The sequence below is a fragment of the Ictidomys tridecemlineatus genome, chromosome Y, assembly GCF_052094955.1.
Source record: "Ictidomys tridecemlineatus isolate mIctTri1 chromosome Y, mIctTri1.hap1, whole genome shotgun sequence".
Lineage (NCBI taxonomy): Eukaryota > Metazoa > Chordata > Mammalia > Rodentia > Sciuridae > Ictidomys > Ictidomys tridecemlineatus.
The window spans coordinates 7,890,596-7,911,909 of record NC_135494.1 but is presented as its reverse complement, the minus strand read 5'-3'; positions in this window follow the sequence as shown (position 1 = coordinate 7,911,909).

Sequence of the window (21,314 nt, the reverse complement as noted above, 5' to 3'; positions counted from 1 at the left end):
GGATGATGAAGCATTCCTAAGCTTTTGGACCCCTACACAATCAACCAGTGGAAAATATATCTTGAACCTAATTTCCTGGAGTATATGAGTTTGTATCTATATTTTATTTCTATAATCATGAATATTGATTCAGTGTGATATTCTGCAACATGCCAAACTGACCTAAATCTTCTAGGAATAAACATTACAAAGGTTACAAAAGATTAGTACACTGTTGTAAATATGTAATGGATTATTTCCCAACTAAATGTGGAATATTTTAGATCATGCTCCCTGATAAATGTGGTAAAACAATGCATTTTCCTGATCAGTAGCTATGTACCAAGTATCTGAGACCATGCCAATTCTCTCTATTAAAAATACCATAAGGGTATATCAGCTGCAATTTTGCCTATGAATTGTTTGATTTTTGTCATAGTTCATTTTCCACATCTATTTAGTTATTTTGAAAAAAAATAAAGATACATAAAATCATAAGAACTCTTGAGTTTTCTCTTGTGACTGTGGACAACAGGATTCTCCAGAGCTTTCCAATTTGCTTTTTTGTATAATGAAAATTCTTAATCTCAGTCATTCACTCTTCCACTATATATAAACATACACACAAACATATGTATGATGAATTGCACGTACATATATGTATGAATAAATGTTTAAGCTATTACCAAGTAATGGTAATATGTATGGTCCAATTACACATTGTTGGACTAGGAAAATTTCCACTATATATGTACCTAAACCTAATGTAAATCAAAACCAAGCCAGGACTATATTATTTACATTTTTCCTCATAAAATTCCTCTTCAGTAGGGGTGCTGTAGTGTTACAGGAACCCTTCAGGTATTGCCATTAACTAGGAATGAATATTAAAAAGTCCTGAAAATATGTGGTTTCTTTTTTACCAAGTGTAATATTATTTGAATAGTTATAGTTGTCTGTGGGGTAAACTAGGAGATCATTAGTATATGTACTTGTCATTGTGTTTTAGAATTCTTCAGTTAATGATTTCCAGGTTTGAAAATTTTTCTACATTCAGAATCTCAGCAAGAGCTTATGGTCAGACTTAAAGGAAATTGTGAAAGTAAAATAGAGAGGACTTATGTACATTTCTTTCAGTTTTCTTGATGACTGCATACTACAAAATTATAGTACAATATCTTTTTTTAATCACAAAATTTAGAACAACCTTATCTTTATGTGCAAGTTTCTGTATATAAGTTGAATTAAACTCCTATAACCATTTGGGGAGAACTGACATCTTTACTAGGTAGTACTCATTTTGTTACATCCATCAGTATTCCATTCTTTATTATCTCTAAATAATATTCTATAATATGAATATTTTAATTATATATTCAGTAGTTGGTGTATATTGGGTTTTGACATCTTTTGTTTGATGTTACTAATATTTATATGAGTTTTTGTGTAGACCTACATTTTTATGTATCTTAGGCTTACTTTTTTTTATAGTGCAGAATATTAAACTTAGGCCCTATGCACATGATGCAAGCACTCTACCAACTGAGCTTTATCTCCAACACTTAGCTATACTTTTTGAAGTGAAATTTTTGGTCATATGATAATTTTATATCTATTCATTTGACAAAATGTCATCTTATTCCTAGGGGGCTGTACAATTTGCCAACATTTTACAACAGCAACATATTATTGTTCTGATTTGTCTATATCCCCATCAACTTTTACTATTAATTAACTTTTTGATTCACATCAGTTAGCAGATGTGAAGTGATATTCAAATTGGTTTTAATTTGCATACCTTTGATGAATAATAAGTGAGTATATTTTCATATGCTAATTATATCAATCATTTGGATGTCTATTTTTGAGAGAGATCTATTCAAAATCCTCGTCTATTTTTTAATTGTGTTATCTTATTTATTATTAGTTGTCAAGAATTTCTTACAGGGGCTTGGGTTGTGGCTCAGTGGTAGAGAACTTCTCTAGTATCTTTGATGCACTAAGTTTGATTCTCAGCATCACATATAAATAACAAATAAAACAAGAATTTGCAGGGAAATGGATGGCATTAGAGCAGATTATGCTAAGTGAAGCTAGCCAAGCCCTAAAAAACAAATTACAAATGTCTTCTTTGATATAAAAAGAGCAACAAAGAACAGAACAGGAAGGAAGAGCATAAGGAAAACACTAACAGTAAACAAAGACGAATGGGGGGGAGAGAGAGGGGAAAGCATATGGAAATGGTAGGAGACCTTCAATGATACACAAAAGTATAAGAGGTTATGATGGGCAAGGGGGAGGGGGGAAAAGGGAGAGAATTGAACAACAGCATAGGAGGCAGAGATGGAAGATGGGAGAGGAGGGGAAGTGGGATAGTAAGGGATAGGAAAGGTAGCAGAATACAACAGTCACTAATATGCCATTATGTAAAACTGTGAGTATGTAACAGATGTGATTCTGCAATCTGTATTTGGGTTAGAAATGAAAGTTAAAAACCCAATTGAATCAAATGTATAAAAGATGATTTATCAAGAGCTCTGTAATGTTTTGAACAATCAATAAAAAAAACCATATATATATATATATATATATATATATATATATATATTAACTAAAAAATTTCTCTTACATATTCTAGGTGCAAGTTTATTGATAGACATATGATTTGCATGTATTCCCATTTTATGTATGATCTTGTAAAATTCTTAGTTGTGTTCTTTGAGTTTTTCAAATTGTGAGTTTCAACTTAATTATTTTTTCTCTTGTTATTGTGTTTTTGGTATCATATTTGGGAATCCTTTGTAGGTTCAGTGATATAAATATTTGACTCTATTCTATTTTTTTTTCCTTCAAGAGTTTCATAGTTTTAGCTCTTTCACTAGCCTTCTTGAGTTTCTGTTTTGCATATGGTATTAAATAAAGGTTAATTTTTTTGTGTGTATATCTATATAGTTACCAAAACACCCTTTATTTATTTTTGAATGTTTATAGGTGGTATTTAATTTTTAAATTTTCAACTTGTTGATTAGTGTTGTAGAGAAATGCAGTTAAATTTTACATGTTGCTCTTAGACCTTGTAACTTTTCTTGATTCACTTTCAGATCTAGAATATTATTTTTGTAGAGGTATGTTCAGATTTTCTATAAAAAAAATTTGTTATCTGAAAATAGAAACTCCAATGAGTGAGTACCTTTCCTGTTGAAATGTTTTGGTTCATTTTCTTGCATAATTTCCTGGATAAAAGTTATAGTTCTATACTTAATGGGAATGATGAAAGTGTACATTCTGATATGGCTTCCAGAAATAGAGGAAAACAATTCATTTTGTCATGCATATAATGTTAGTTTTGTTTCAACTTTACTAAAGATACTTTTAGTTTTCTAAGAATATTCATCCTAAAAATATGTTTACTGTTTCTGGATTATTTAATATACTATTTACTATTAAATAGTTTTCATTATTAAGTAGGTTTATATGACAGATTATGTTGATTAATTTTCAAAGGTTGAACAGCACTGAATCCCTATAATAAATGCTAATTTGTTCTGCTGTTTAAATAAATTTATGCATTACTTAATTGTATTTGTTAATATATTTTTAAGGTTTTTGCATCTATATTATGACAGATATTGATTTACAGTTTTTTCTTATATTTGTCAGTTAAAATATTATTATATTTCTCTAATTCTGAAATAGAAATAACAATAGATTTATAGAATGATTGGGAAAGGTTCCCTCATCTTCAATCTTCTGGGAATATTATTCATAATTAGTATTAGTTCTTCAAAGTTTAAATATTTAGCAATATTCCCCAGTATAACAATTATATCATTAAGACTTTATTTTTGTGAGGTTTTAATTTTTTTTCTTAATTGGTATAGCAGCATTAAAATCATATATATTGCAGTAAATTGTAATGACTTATACTTTTCTAAATATTTTCATATTTATTTAAATCCTCAAATTCACTTGTGAAAATCTTTCCACAATATTCTTTTCTTATCCTTTAGAGTATCAATAAAGATATACTCAATTTCATTTCTGATATTAGTAATTTGTGTCCTGCTTTTTCTCATTTGTCTTCTAGAGTTTTCTCAGTTTTATTAATGTTTTCAAAAAGCCAGACTTTTTAGTATAATTGCTTTCATCCATTGCTTTTCTTTATTTGAGAAAAACTGAACAAATCATTAAAATATATTAATGAGATACAATGTAAAGTTTGATGCATGTATACATTGCATAAGGTTTATATCATATTAAATTTATAACTTTGTTATGGTAAAAACTTTCAAAATCATTTCTTTTTGCTTTTCAAAATGTACATTATTGTTATCTCTAGTCAGCATATTGGGCAGTAGTACCCTGCAGCTTCTCATTCTTAACTGTAACTTTGTACCTTACTGATCCCAATCATATCCCATTTCTCTATCCTTACTTTCCCTAGCCTATGATAGTCATCATTCTATTCTCAACTTCTATAAGATAAACTATTTTCAAATTCTACATAAGTGAGGTCATGGGATACTACACATGCCTGGCATATTTGATATAACATAACTATTTCTAGTTTTATTCATATTTTCCCTAATAAAAGTATTTTATTATTTTTATGACTGAATAGTATTCTATAGGGTTTATGTACTACATTTTCTTTGTCCATCAATCTGTTGATGGGCAGTTCAGTTCTTTCTATCTCTTGACCATTATAAATACTGCTGGCATAAACATGGGAGTTCAGAGACCATATAAACATACTGATATAATTTCCTTTGGTTATATACATAGTAGTGGTATTGGAATATTAAATGGTAGTTATATTTCAAATTTTTTTAGAAAATTTCATACTGTACTAATTTGCATTCCTACCAATAGTGGGAATACCATCATTGGCATTTGTTCTCTTTAGTCTTATTTTATTCTCTTTAGTCTTTTTGGTGATAACCTTTCTTACTGGAATGAGATAACATCTTACTGTGGTTTTAATTTGCATTTCCCTGATTATTAGTTATGTTGAGTATTTTCATATGCCTATTGGACATTTGTATGAAAAGTGTCCTTTTAAGTCTTTTGTCTACTTATTTATTTATCCTATTGAGTCCTTGCTACTCTGAACTCCCTAGAGTTGAAGGATTGGTGATAAAGGCAAATCTTTCTTCACTGTTTTCTTCAATGTATCTTTTCTTATTATTATACTGAAACTAGGCAATGTGTTCTCTCATTTGGCTTCAAATATTTCTTGTGAAAATAGTCTCATGTGCGAGTTACTATTGGTATGTCTCTTGAAATGATGTTAAAAGTTAGGATCTTATTTAAACCTTGCATTTTGTCAGTTTTTCTCTGACTCTGTTTCAATTGGAAAACCAAATGTTACCTTGTTATTGTTAGGTGGGTATAAAAGTTCAGGTTTTTTAGTTAGCCTCCACTCCTACCTAGGAGGTGCAGAATATTTGTTACTTCTGGAGAATGTGGAGAACAGAATCCTGATGAGGCCTTCATTGACACCCTCTTCATGGTAATAAAGAGCTGCTTTGCTTTTAGTCCCTCACCTGCCCTTAACTTTCACCAGGTGGGTGACCTCATTACCAATGAATATTAGGGAATTTATTCCATTAGGTAGCAATTGGGTCCATTATGTATCCACTGACAATGCTCTAGGGGCGAGTAAAGGACTCTGATACCTTATGACATTAGTGATATCAGTGGTAGAGTAGGACTGGAAAAAGAGAATATGTATGATGAAGTCCTGTCTTCAATTACATGTTTGCAGGGAAGTTCTTATTATAATAAATCAGTGATAAAAGTTCTGCCGTTCTTCTTAGCCATTTCTGATACCACTTCAATACTGGGGATGCTGTGTCTGGTTATAGCCTGGCATAGAGAATGTCTAGGTACTCTCTTCAGAATTTCTACCAGAGATGGGTATGAAGCCAGTGTTTTGCATGTATGTACATGTGTGTGCGCATGTGCACACAAGTGTGTTTTGTTAGAGGAGAATGGCTACTATCTAAGAATATTCTGTCTTGGTAAGTTGCTTCTTGCTTTGGCCTATTGCTAAAAAGATCAATTTATCAGTCTGTTCTTCCCCCCACTCCCCCATTTTGGTGCCTCCATTATCTTTTTTTCTTTTTTTGTTCTTTTTTTAAAATTATTTTTTCTCTTTGGTTATACATGTATTTGACATATTATACATATATGTAGTATAACTTCCCATTTTTGTGGTTATACATGATGTATAGTTACACCTGTCATATATTCATACATGAAGATAGAAAAGTTATGTGCCATTCATTCTACTTTCTTTTCCATTACCATTCTTTCTTCCTTCCCTTCATTCCCCTTTGTTTAATCCAGTTAACTTCTGTTATTCCCTTCCACTCCCTTCTTATTGTGAATCAGAATAAGTATATCAGGGAGAAACATTCGGCTTTTCATTTTTATTGGAATTGTCTTATTTCATTTACCATTATAGTACCCAGTTCCATTCATTTACCAGCAAATCGTATCATTTTATTCTTCTTTAAGGTGGAGTAATATTTCATTGTGTATATATTCCACATTTTCTTTATCCAATTATCTATTGAAGGACACCTAAGTTTATTTCATAGGTTGGCTATTAAAAATTTAGCTTCTATAAACATTTATGTGGCCTTGACACTATGGTATGCTGATTTTAAATTGTTTGGGTATATGACTAGGAGTGGTATAACCAGGTCAAATGGTGATTCCATTCCAAGTTTTCTGAGCTTTCCAGAGTGATTGCACAAATTTGCAATCCCTCTAGCAATGTATGAGTGAACCTTTTTCCCACAACCTTACTAACATTTATTATTACTTGTGTTCTTGATAATTGCCATTCTGACTGAACTGAGATGAAATTTAGTGTAGTTTTAACTTGCATTTCTGTAATTGCTAGACATGTTAAATATTTTCTTCCATATATTTGTTGATCAGTAGTATTTCTTTTTCTGTGAAGTATCTGTTCAGTTCCTTTTCCCATTTATTGATTGAGTTATTTGTTTTCATGTTGTTCAGTTTTTTGAGTTATTTATAGCATTAACTCTTTATAGTATTAATCTGGAGATTAATGCTCTTTGGTGCAAGTGACAAAGATTTTTCTCCCATTCTGTAAGCTTTCTCTTCAGGTTCTTGATTGTTTCCTTTGCTGTGAAAAGCTTTTTAGTTTGAATATCCATCCCATTTATTGATTCTTGATTTTCCTTCTTGCTTTTTAGGGGTCTTGTTGAGGAATGCAGTTTATAAGCTGACATGATGGAGATTTGGGCCTATTGTTTCTTCTAGTAGGTGCAGGGTCTCTGGTCTAGTGCCAAGGACCTATCCATCTATTCTTGGACTTACTTTCTTTGTACTCGATCTACACCTGTTTTTCTTTCCAATTTGCCAACTTCTCTTGCCTGACATTTACATGGAAGAAATGGGGACAGAGTCTTATCATTTTTTCATTTCTCATCAGTCATTTTATAACTTCAACTTTTAGAGTTTTAATGTGCTCCTTCTATGTGCATTGTTTACCATTATGTTATATACTTACTGTAAGAAACAAGAAAAATTAAATATTCCTAGATGCACAAGTCCTGTTACAGAATTTGTAAATTTATGGTGATCTCTTTACTGAAGAAACTGTCCTCTATTTACCAATCATCCATTATTGGTTTCTTCTGATTGCACAGAATGGTTAAAGCCCTAGTTGATGTTCAGATATTCTGTGTTCCTTTTATTTCCTTATCTCAGTAAGTGCCATTCTAATTTTTTCACTGATTATTATATTATACTTGAGTTCTGATAATTGAGAGCTTCTAAATGTCCTCTTGTTTTTCATGGTCCTGTTCTATCCATCGATATTATTAATCTTTGTTCACTAATGACTTGTGTTACCATTATTCTGACTAATTGAGGTTAGTTACAACTACAACTTAATAATTTTATTATTAGTAAGAATTTTGTAATTGCTATTGTCTCTTCCATCAAGTCATTTTAAATTACCTTTCAAAAGAGGTATCCTATGAGACATTCACATAATCCAATCATTTAATAGGAAAATTGATGTGATATAATATATTTCTGCCACAGAAATCTTGTTATTTATCAGACTTAGTTTGGAGCATCACTTTTTAATTCCCATAGATATAATCCTAACATCACATGCATAATCACTTCTTTTCAGGATCTTAAATTTCATATCTTTCACAGAATGCTAGAATTTTACTGAATTTTATTATTTATGTTTTCTTTTCCTTTTGATCCACCATTTCCATAATTCTGTATATATTCTTAGTTCTTGCCTTTACTCTTATTCCTGGCATTGTTATTCCTTTGGGAGGATAAATAGTTAATTATAGTAAATATATAGCAGAAAGAAGTCTTTCTAAAAGTGATAAGTATCATGAACCATACCAGGACAAGTACTCAAAGATATAATCACATCTTAATATAGTAATTGATATATAATTATAATACTTATTTCAAATTTGAAAATCTTAGTTTTTTTCTGTATATAATGGAAAAACTCTAGAGAAACAATACCAAGCTCATTGAGTTTTATGAGATCTAGTATTTGCTTTAAGTTTATTTTTAATAAAATAAAAGAAATCACTTTCACAGTGCCGTAAAATAAACAAAATATTGCAATTCTGTAAATAAGATAAGCATTTATTCTATGTATTTGGAATATGTCAGTTAATTTGAGACAGGTTTTATATAAAAAAAGGATTTTTTATATTTTTCCAATATGTTTTAATCCTTCAATTATAAAACTTAGTTAGTTTTCCCATTCATCTTTTATGATAAAAGATATTTTTCAATATATATTTTTCACTTTTCCTTAATCATTCTTTCAATTAAAAAAGCATATCTTTAAGCACTTTTATTGAAATGAACGTGTGATTCATAAAGCTCCTGTAATGTGGTTAGTGTAAGTTTAGAAGCAATTGCCTATCATTAACTCTTGAGTATTCCAGTGAACAAATATGCTCTTAGAATGTAACAGAATATTTAAAAAATTTTTTTAAAAAATACAATTTTCATTAAAATGTATCTAAAAATATTTCAGTTATCATTTCATTTATGAATTTTCATAACATTTATAGTATAACTTCCAGAATTAAGTCACTATTTTAAAAAATCATCAACGAATATATCAATCTTTTTTTCTGATTTACTATCTTAAAAAAAGTCACAATTCTTTTGATTTTAAGAAATTCATATTTGGTAAAGAAAATATGCAAAAATAAGTAATTTTATCTCAACATAATTCAAGTGGTAAGTTAACATAAGAGTAAAAGTAAGATATGAAAAAATAGAGAAGGAGATGAAGCAAGATGTTCAAATACATCTGAGAAAGGAAGTAAATAGAAAATTGAAATAGAGTATACATTTCCTGGTCAAATCATAGTAACTGTGGAATTTTGCTGAACTAAGAGTATAGAGATATTATGATGCCATGTTTTGGTGTGCAGAAAATATGTGTAATTAGAGGGAATTAGGCATGTCTCCACTCTACATACTGAGAAAAAAAGAGAATAAAAAAAAGACCTTGTAGATAAGTCTAAGGAATTTGGATTTATTTTTGAATATTAGTGGTTACCATATTTATGTGATGAAGTAGACTGGTAAATTTTGAAAAGTACGAATTTCAAACATTCCCCAACTCATCTGAATCAGAGCTCTTTTGGAATATTGATGAATCTTTGAGAAACCAATTATTGGATTACAGGAACACCAGAATTTATTGGAATCATGAGTGAATTCAGGTGTCAAGGATAATTGAAAAAAAAAATCCTCTGATATGTATTTTTTAAAATATACAATATTTTGAATTGATTGGAAAGAATCTTGTTAGAAGCACTTTAGAGTGAATATGAGCACTGTTGTAGGTAAAGAAGTTGTCCTGCAGTGATATTCAATTCTAAACCCCAGGCCTATAAATATATTACTTAACATGACAAAAGGGACTTTTTAGATATATTTTTAGAAGCTTCTTCATATTGGGAAAGTTTTTCTGGATTAAGCAAGTGCATCCAATGTCCTTATAAAGAGCTTAAAAGTGGCTGAAGTAGGGCTTATGTAATGGCAGATTAGATCAGAATGATGCACTAATAGTAGAACTTAATTCATCTATTTAGACTTTGATGATGTAAGAAAAAAATCATGAGCTAAACATGTGAGAGGTATCTAGAATCTGGTAAAGTCAAAGGAACAAATTCTGCACTTACTCCTCTAGAAGGGAAGACAGACCTATCAACCCCATAATTGCAACCAGTTCAAATTTTTTACCTCTTCAAAAGGAAGGTCAGATGCCTTTGTGTTGTTTTAAGTAACTGAATTTTGTGGTAATTTGTTAACGAAACAATAGTAAACTAGTATAAGCATAGACTTATCTATGAGATTATTCTGATTTGAATCATGGTTTAACTATTAGTCAATTGTGTGACTTGTTGACCCTGGGACCTATATTTAGAACTTCCCTGTTTTGTCCAGTTTTTTTTTTTTTTTTTTTTTTTTGCCATTGTGATGAAAAGGCCTGAGAAGAAAAATTGTAGAGCAGTAAAACTTCATTTGTTGCTCATGGTTTCAGAAGTCTCATTCCACAGACAACCGACTCCATTGCTCAGAACAGAAGATGAGGAAGTACATCATGGCAAAAGAGGGAAGCAGCTCAGGATATGAGGAAGCAGAGCAATCTCTGACTCACCAGGAACAAAAATATATCCAAAGGTATGCCTCCAAGCACCCACCTCTTCTAGTCATACCCTATCTGCTCACAGTTACCACCCAGTTAATTCATTAAAGTGTCTCAACACTCTGATTAGGTTAAGGCTTTCATATCCCAATTATTTCATCTCTAGACTTTTTTACATCATCTCACACATGGGCTTTTGGGGGATACCACATACCTAAATACAAAACAACAAAAAAAGTAAAACACTACCTCATTATTTTTAATATGGATACTGACAAAATTTGGAGAATAGTACATATTTTTTAAAATAATAAGTTTCATTTTTTATTATTAGCACTAAAAAATCTACTAGCAAAAATTAAGCGTGTGCTACTAGTTAAGTTCTTGCAATGTGTGATGTAATCCTATCATAGTGTAAGAGTTAAAAAAGGAGGATTGCATGTACTTATAAATCATTCATTCAAAAACTGTGGTACACAGCAGTTAAAGGAAGATAATGCATTGCTGATAGCAGGCCTTCTCTGGCCCCTGGGGCTCAGCCCCGAATTTCTTTTATACTTTGGAACAATTTCTGAAAACCTTAGAATCTATAAACAAATTATTATACTTTGATAAGAAATATCAATAAAAATATAGTTACAACCCTTAGATATTTTGTACAAATAATTATAATAATTTATCATCTTATGAGTTTAAACAGTAACCTTGAGAATTAGAAACTACTTGATTGTATTGTCACTTAAAAGCAAATTTATAATAAACACATTTATCTCAAATATCTGTAACTGAAAAGGCAGAGTATCTGATAAATGTGAATATAAAACATAAATTATGGGTTTCCTGTTGAAGAAAAACAATTAGGCAAATATATATCAACTAATCAATTAGGCATGTACTAATTAATTTATAGATTAACAAATATAGGTTATCTAAATATTTAAATATATATATATATATATATATAAAGAATAAAAACATGACTTATAATTATGTTAACTTTTTGTAAGCACGTGGTCTTAAAATATTTGGATCCATTTTAATTTATTTTTAACTAGGAGTGCACTCTTCTACTATTTTCATAGTTAGCAATGAGAATGAGGATTTTTTGGTCATCACAGGAGCAAATGGATCCTCATAACTTTCAAAATTAAAAGTAAAATATAAAGAAGCATATTTGATATCTCATCAATAGAACATTATTTAGTAACACAACTATAGAAAAAAGTCAGGTTATTTAACTTAGAACTATCTTAAATTAAGAACTGTAACATAGAAACCTGTGGAATTAAATTTTGTCTGAAAAAGATATCTTTCATTAGCATTTACAGGTAGGCATTTTTTAAAAAATACAGGCTCTGAGCAGCTCAGGTAAAAATCTGAAACACAGCAGTAGAGGTTAGTGGCTGGAAGGTGGGACTAGAAGTCCTGTCTGAGTGACTGTGGAAGAACCAATCAGAAGCCTGCAAAAGTGTTGGAGGTGGGACCAGGAAGCCGCTTCCGGCTAGGCGCCCCATGGTTACCATGGTGATGCAAACAACATGGAGTCCGCTGCCCATTTTCGGGGCAAAAGTTCCCCAAGTTTTCCTAGCCGATTGCATTTTGTTTGATTTTGTCTGCATTTTTCCCCTGCCTGGCCAAGATCTTACTGCGGTAGCAGCTTGTTCTGTCTCTGCGACCTGCGGTTGCAGCTCGTGTACATCCTGCACTTCCTGGCATTCTCCTGGGGAGTCTACAGATAGAAAAGGTTTGGTCCATGGAAGGTGACAAAGCCGCCGACTCCTCGGGGCACCATTCTGTACCTGGATTGCCCCGTACACCTTGGCCCAGGGCGGGTCCCTGTTCCCATTTTGAGGGCAGCGGCCAGAACCTGTCTAGCAATATGAGCTCCATCAATATCCTTACAAGCTCAAATCATGTCATCAACAGTCTTTGCTCTGGTAGATTTAACAGCATTTTGGCAATAGGAGTTTACATTTTCAAGAGCCAATTGCTTAATGACCTGTATGGCTTGTTCCAAGTTAGGAAATATTTTTCCTGCTATCTGCATCAATAGAGCTATGAAGTCAGAATAAGGCTCAGAGGGTCCTTGAGCAATTTTTGAAATTTTTGTTTCAGCATTTGAAATAGGTAGAGCCTTCCAAGCGTGAACGGCTGCTGTAGCTATCTGAGCATAGACCCCAGGATCATAATTAATTTGTTGATTTATGATAGCATATTGTCCCGAGCCTGTTAACATTTCAAGGTTTTGCCGTGGAAAGCCGGCATCCTGATTGACTCAGGCTAGCTCGCGACACCTCTCTTGATTTTCACTTTTCCACAACAAAAAAATCCCTTCCGGACACAGCCCTGCAAAGCTATTGCCAGTCACTAGGTGTCAGCTGATTGGCAGAGAAAGAAAGACAGGAGACAATGTAAAAGGAGAGACAATGTAAAATGACAGGAGAGTCAATGTAAAAGGAGCATGGGGTCCGTAATTAGTAATTACCTCCTTTAGTTGTTTAATATCCTTAAAGGCAAAAGGAACATGCACTTTGGCCGGCTGTCCATCGGCATCCAGGTTTTCAATTACTGGAAAAGTTTGGGCCGTCTTAGGCTGCCACTGAACACCCCCCCCCTTTCTGGGGTTATCCTCATCCCAATTGGGGTTATAAGGAGGGAGCGCAACAGCGATGGGGCCATAGGTGCTTTAAATCTTGACTTCCTTTATTGACCCTCCAGTTCCTCTATCTCCCTTTCTAGTTCCTTCTCCTGCCAGCTGTTACCATGGAGCTCAGTTATTAACTCCCTTATCTTAGAAATGTAGTTCAGCACTGTGAAGTCCAGCTCAAGGCCAGAGACCTTGTTTACATATTTTTGTGAAAAACTAGTAAGGGAGTGTCCAGCACATGGAGTGCTGATTTTTTCAGACAGTAGCCAAGTAAAACAGGGCAGCATGAAAATAGAAAGTTTTATCTATATTGAACTTTTTTGTAGAGATTCTTTTGCTGAAGGTCCTTAAATCAGCCATGGTGAATATTCTGGAGAAGGTCAGTTAAGACTTTTCTGTGGGCCTGGTAGGGAGGGGGAAGATGAGAAGGCGGGGTTGAGAGCGGCTAGGGTGGATCTAAGAATGAGGAAGAAGATGTGAAAGAATAATGAAAAAGGGGTAAGGACTCTGCCATTTGCTCTTCCTGAACCTGATTAAGGGCCTGTTCGCATTCAGCAAGCTGCTCCTTAATCTTCACTTTATCAGTTAAAAGAGCATCCTTTACCAATCTCCATAGAGACAAAGTAGCAATCGGACTCTATCTGGACCCTGGTCCCTCAACAACTTTTGGATATCCTGCTTTACCAAATCCCAATCACTGTTATTAAGAAAGCCTCCTGTCAGAAACCAAAGACAAGCCTGGGCTATAGCTTCAACGAATTTGGTTGCTGTCTTGGTTTTTATTCCAGTTCCTTTTTTGCTTAACAGTTTTTTAACTTCGTTGGCCAGACAAAGATTCACTGTTGAGTTACCCATGGTATGTACCCTGTCTCTTTAAATTATCTTTGATCCAATCCTCTCACTTCTCCCTTCGAAGGTGAGCCTCGTCCACTTACCTCTGCTTTCCGAATCTCGGTAAGGACATCCAGATGCCGCGTCCGGCTAACAGGAACCGAGTCTGGCGAGAAACATCGAGGTTAAAAAATAAAAAAAAAATCACAGGACACCAAGATTCTTCATCCAGGAGGAGGCATGTGTGCCGTTTATTATCCAAATTTTTTTCCTTTATATACTTTCTATAACTGCAGTGGAAATTTAGCCAAAACAGGGGAGGAATAACACCTGCTACTCTTGGGTTACCATGATCGTTCCTTATCAGAAAGCTCCGAGAAGGCCAAGATGTTGCCCAAAAGGCACATATGTTTGAGGCAGATAAACATGAAACTGCAAGCCTGCGTCACGACCCTGTGAGCTGGTCACTTTGACATGGAGTACAAGAAATTCGGGGCTGAGCCCCAGGGGCCAGGGAAGGCCTGCTACCAGCAATGCATCATGGCAAAAATATTTATATATCTCCATTTTTCAATACTGGGCAATATTAACTTAATAAGTGCTTCATTCATTCACTAGACATTAATTAGCACTTGCTGTGTGAATGTGTAGGCATTTTTAAGTGCCAATGAATTAAAGAGACAAATTACTGCCCTGCTAGAGATCATATATGGGGACTAAGATACAAAAACCAATTAATGAGTGTAACATGAAGCAATAATAAGTGCTACAAAAGAAAATACAGCAGAGAAAGAAGTAAGAGAAGATATGGGTGAAATTTTAGAAATAAAGGTAAGAAAATGTTTCTCTGAGATGATTTCATGATGATAATTGAAATTGGCCCTGGGAAGATAATTTGCTATAGGTCTAAGTTAGGTTGGATGAAATTTTTGTGCTGCCTAATCATTATAATAAAATACCAGATCTTTGAACCTTGCAATTTGACCATTGTTCTTCCCAGCAACTCTGGTATTTAAGTAATGACTGAGGTGGTTGAGGCAGAAATTCTTATGAGTACACAAACTGCATTGAATATTATAAAGTTTGTCATTCATATAAGAATATTCACTTGGGGAGCAGACATGGAGATATAGTGTCTGCCCCTTCCAGCAAACTTCTGTAGCTCTCTCATATACACACACCCATGGTTAAAACACATCACCTCTTACTGAAGCCTGAATTGCTAGGTCAGATGTGCATGCATACTGAAGAAAACTTTCAACTCTAGCATTCATTGACCCCTCATATGCATTTTAATTTTTAGGTTCATAAACTATTATTAAAATCTCTTATGTGCCATGATTCCTAAGAGAATAATAATAAAAAAGTCTGAAAAAAGTCTACCAGGGAAATTTAAAAATACTTTCAGAAAAATAAAAGTGAAAACACTAGTTATGAACACTATGGGATGTAGAAAAAAACTATTAAGAAGGGAATTTATAGCTAAATTTTATATATATATATATTCAAAAGACCAAACCAGAGATTCACCCACACCCGCCTGCATGGAAAGAAGGCTCACATTAGGACTGGGTTGACCTTCCACCAGCAGATATGTACCAGTGCCAGCCTCCAGCACAGGACCACCCCTCCTGAGCAGCAGACTATTGCTGGAGGTCAGGCCAGAACTAGATGAGCCTATACCTGCTCAGGACCCAGGTTCAGGGTAGGTTTGAGTTCACCCCCTCCCCCAAATGGGAGCCTAAGCCTAACCAACTTCCATATTAGGACACTAAAATCATTGTCATTGGCTTCCTCACACAGTATTCTCTACCATTTCGACAAAATAAAGAGTCTAGAAACAGTTGCAACTCAGAGCAGATATCCCAAAGAGTGTGAGGTCCACCCCTTCAGCCCCATCTCTATAAGACATTGCTACTTTTGGGGGCACCTCAACTATTATCTTGAGTTACCTCAACTATTGCCACCACCTTTAGTTGCAATAGCAAACATTGAGGGACACCAGCAGGGTCTGGAAGCCCAACAACAAGATGAGGTACAGACAATCTTCATGAGTACTACAAGAATGTAGAATAGAAACTTTAGTATCTCATATCCACACCACGAAAGGAAGACACATACACAACAAGAAAAATCAAGGGAGTAAAGTGCCCCAAACAAACAAGGACACTATAATAATAGAAACTATGACAGTAAAGTTGATGAAATTTCAGAGAAGGAGTTCAGAAGGTTCATTATTAAAATTATCTGTAAATTAAAGAATGACCTAAATGAGTAAATACTGGCAAAAATTGATCACTCCAACAAAGATATAAGAGAGCAAATACAGGTAGCAAAAGACTACTTTAAGAAAGAGAGAGACTGAAAAATAACCAGTCAGGAATCCTTGAAATGAGAGAAACAATAAACCACCACCACCACCACTACCACCACCAACACCAACAACAACAACAGAAAAACAAAACTCAATAGAAAACTGAATAGAAACCAACAGACTAGATCTCTTGGAAGAAAGAATAAGAAATAATAAAGACAAAGTATACAATCTGGAAAATAAAGTTAATCACACAGTGATGATAGTAAACAGAATATCCAAGAATTATGGGAAAACATCAAAAAAACAAACCTAAGAGTTATTGGGATAGAGGAAGGCACATAGTTTCAAACCAAAGAAATGCACACTCTTTTCAATGAGATAATATCAGAAAATTCCCGAGCATGAAGAATGAATTGGAAAACTAAATACAAGAGGCTTACAGGACACTAAATGTACAAAATTAAAACAAACCTACACCAAGGCACATTATAATGAAAATGCATAGAATACAGAATAAGGATAGTATCTTAAAAGCAAAAGAAAGAGGAATCATATTACATATACTGAGAGACAAATTTGTCTTTCAGCAGATTTTTCAATCCAGACCCTCAAAGCCAGAAGATCATGGAACAACATATACCAAGCTCTTAAATAAAATTGATGCCAACCAATAATCTTATATCCAATAAAATTAGGTGTTAGATTTGATTAATAAAAACCTTTTATGATAAACAAAAGTTATAAGAATTTACAACCAGAAAGCCTACATTAAAGAACATACAGAGCAAAATATTCCACAAAGAGGAAATAAAAAACAATGATGAAAATCAGCAGAGGGAGGTATTAAATTAAAGGAAAATATAATCAGAGGAGGAAACCAAGTCATGGTAAATACCAAAAATAAACAAAAATGGCTGGATATACACATTATGTCTTAATAAGAACCCCTGAATGTTAATGGCCTAAACTCACCAATCAAAAGATGTAGACTAAAAGATTGGATCAAGAAAATAAAAGACCCAAAAATATGCTGCCTCCAAGAGACTCATAGGAAAAGAAATCCAAAGACTAAAGGTGAAGGGTTGGGAAAAATCATACCACTGACATAGACTATGGAAGCAGGCAGGATTTCCATCCTCATATCAAACAAAGTAGACTTCAAGCTAAAGTCAATCAAAAGGTATAAAGAAGGGCACAACATACTGCTCAAGGGAACCATACACCAGCAATACTTAACAATTGTAAATATATTTGCCCCAAACAATGGAGTGTCTATGTTTATCAAACAAACTCTATTCAAGCTCAAGAGTCAAATAAACCACAATACAATACTTCTGGGTGACTTTAACATACCATTTTTGTCACTAGATAGATCTTTCAAACAAAAGCTAAACAAATAAATTGTAGAACTCAATAGACAACTTAGACTTAACACACATATATTAAATATTTCATCGTTCAACGCGAGAATACACTTTCTTCTCAGTAGCACATGGATACTTCTCTAAAATAGACCTTGTATTATGCCACAAAGTAACTCTTAGCAAGTATAAAAAATAGAAATACTGCATTCTATTAAATCAAAATGAAATGAAATTAGAAATCAATGATAAAATAAGAAATATGAGCTACTCCAACAATTGGAGACTAAATAATATGCTACTGAATGAATAATGGGTTGCAGAACACATCAAGAAAGAGATTAAAAGATTTTTACAGGTGAATAAAAACACAGATAAGACATATTGAAAACTCCGGGATGCTAAGAAAGCAGTTCTAAAAGAGAAGTTAATTGCATGGAGTTCATTCCTTTAAGATAAAAAAATGCCAACATATAAATGACTTAACATTACATCTCAAAGGCCTAGAAAAAAAGAACAAATCAACACCAAAAAACAGTAGAATTACTTATAAGCCCATGAAGAGATGCTAAATCCTATTAGGTAAATGCAAAACAAAACCATCACATACTGATTCATACCCACTAAGGAGGGCTATGATAATAATATTTTAAAAAATCATATGGAAGGTGAGAATGTAAAATTTTTCAGCTTCTATGAAAAGCAGTTTTTTTAAAAAAAATATTTTCTAGTTGTCAATGAACCTTTTCTTTCCTTTCTTTCTTTCTTTCTTTCTTTCTTTCTTTCTTTCTTTCTTTCTTTCTTTCTTTCTTTCTTTCTTTCTTTCTTTATATATATATATATGTTATGCTGAGAATCCAAACCATTGCCTCACACATAGTATGCAAGAGCTCTACTGCTGACCATAACCTCAGCCCCTGGAAAGAAGTCTGGATCATAAAGTTGTTGTATAGAAAAACATCAAAACGTCTTCGTTGAAAGACTTCTGATGGCATCTTCTATTTTGTTGCTTGAAATTTGGGCAAATTATATGACTCGAGAAATTTGTCAGTGCCTTCAATATTTTCTATTTTATTGGACTACAAGTTTTCAAAAAAATTTCTAATTATATTCTGTATTTCCTTTTTCATCACTTATGTTAGTAATTTGAGTTTTCTCTCTCCTTCTCTATGTTAGCATGGCTAAGGGCCTTTCAATTTTATTTATTTTTTCAAAGAACCAACTTTTTGTTATGTCAATTATTTAAAATTGTTTCTGAACCATAACCTCAGCCCCTGGAAAGAAGTTTTGATGTTTTTCTATAGAACAACTTTCTGATCCAGACTGTCTTTTTTTCTGGAAATAGACTGCATTCTCCCTTGAAAGTGAATCCCTTGCCTTACCCCAAAGCATCTCTCACTTGAGATAACCTCCATTTTCCTTCCCAAATAAACCTCTGTCTATATGCTCCCACTCCACGAACTCATTTATAGTGTAGTAATTTTGCTTCAGACATATACCCAAAGGAATTGAAAACAGGTATTTTAACAAAAGTTTGTTCACAAATGTTCATAGCAGCATTATTCTCAATATCTAAATAGTGGAAACAGCAGTTTCCATTAACTGATTAATAAATTAAAAACCGTGATATGTGTACACAATAGAATAGTATTTAGTTGTAAAAAGTGAGGTACTAATACATGGTTTAGCATGAATGAGCCTCAAGAATATTATGGAAAGCGAAAGATAAGTCACAAAATACCATTTATTTATTTTCATTGACATGACATGGCTGAAAGCAAATCTACAGAGGCAGAAAGAAGGTTTTGGTTCTCTTAGGGTGCAGGAATGGGGCAGGTTGTAACAAGTGACTCCTAATACACATGTGTTTTTTTTCTGAAGTGATGAAACCTTTCTAAAATTAGTTTCATGACAGTTACATACCTGTGAATACACAACCACTATTGATTTATGTATCCTAAATGCATTTATTTTTGATGCATTACTAATAAATCAATAAAGCAGTTTACATAAGAAAACTATAGTGAATATACCTTTCCTTATGAAAAATTTATACGTCATAACTTAGCTGGCCACTCTGTTATAAGTGCATGGTGTCTATATTACTCTTCTAGCAATTTTATTTAGAATGTAAATTATTTATTTCCATAACTGCCTCTTTCTTTAGACTGTGAGATTCTCATAAATTATGACTTTTTATGTTTTCCTTCTTTTATTTCAAGCTCTCTCCTAGAACATACAAAAATAAAGAACTAGCTTCCTAAATATTTTATGAAAACAAATGTTTTTCCTTGCACCTTGCTCCATGAATTTTTATTCTGACACATTATCTATGGGGCTAAAATGCTCTGGCAGCCTTAGTGAGCCAGTCACAAAGTCATGTGAAGCTCATTTTTCTAGAAAATGGAATCTGATTTTCTTATGTGTATAAGATCTATCTTTCTCAATTGTTTTCAGAAATATGATATGCATTATTATAGAAATTTAAAAAAATGTTGAAGAAATGTAAAAATAAGCATCTGAAGCAAATTTTTACATGATTAAAAACAAAAGATATAGAGCTAGGTAACATCTGTAATCTGAAAATAGAAAACTAAAAACAAAAAAAAAGATAGAAAATTATATATCACAGGTTTTCAATGAAAATTTTGTTTTCACTAGTGAATATCATATACTCCAAAGAAGAGGATTTTATGAATAATACTTGATACATTTATATAGTTTTTCTCCAAGAAATGAAATGACATCCCTAGAATAAAGAAAGTATAGTTTTACTGGTTACTGTGTTTCCTACTTAGAAGTGTTAATGACCAAATTTGTGCTGGTATGAAGCTATTTCTGTTTTCTTGTATGTCAGAGAATCTCAATACCTTTTTTTGGGCCTGAATAATAATCTGCCTCCATTTTCTCTTTACCTACATTTACAAACATTTATATAGCATCAAACCAGTTTATGAAAAGTGAGTGATCACCAAAAGGTATCACAATGAAATAATTGTATCAGTTATGGTGAACTAAATAGAGATAGATATATTTCCTTAAATAATTTTCTTTGTAGTCAAATTTGTAATCATCAGAAAAAAATTGGATGGTAACTTTTATTCTTCTAATTTATACACTTTTTATTCCTTGGACATTTTCTTCTTGTTTAGTGATTTTGGGCTTAGTTTTCAAATTTTATATAAAAATATAAAAATAAATTTACTCTTATTTCCCTTCAAATGGTTCTCTTATTTGTGCCAGTCTCCTGCCACAGTCATTACTTGTGACCAAAAATTTAAACTGTTTTTTTTTCTTACCCTTATCAGCCCTTCCCATGCATATTTCTCTACTACATCTGGAATATTGAGTTGTTCTATTTTCATCTTACAGTGTTTTCTATTTTTTTTTCTTTTTGTTTGCTTTTTGTCACTTTGTTATTTTACTTCCCTATTCCTGATGTTTCTGAGTCTATTACTTTATGTCAGATCCTACAGGATCTCT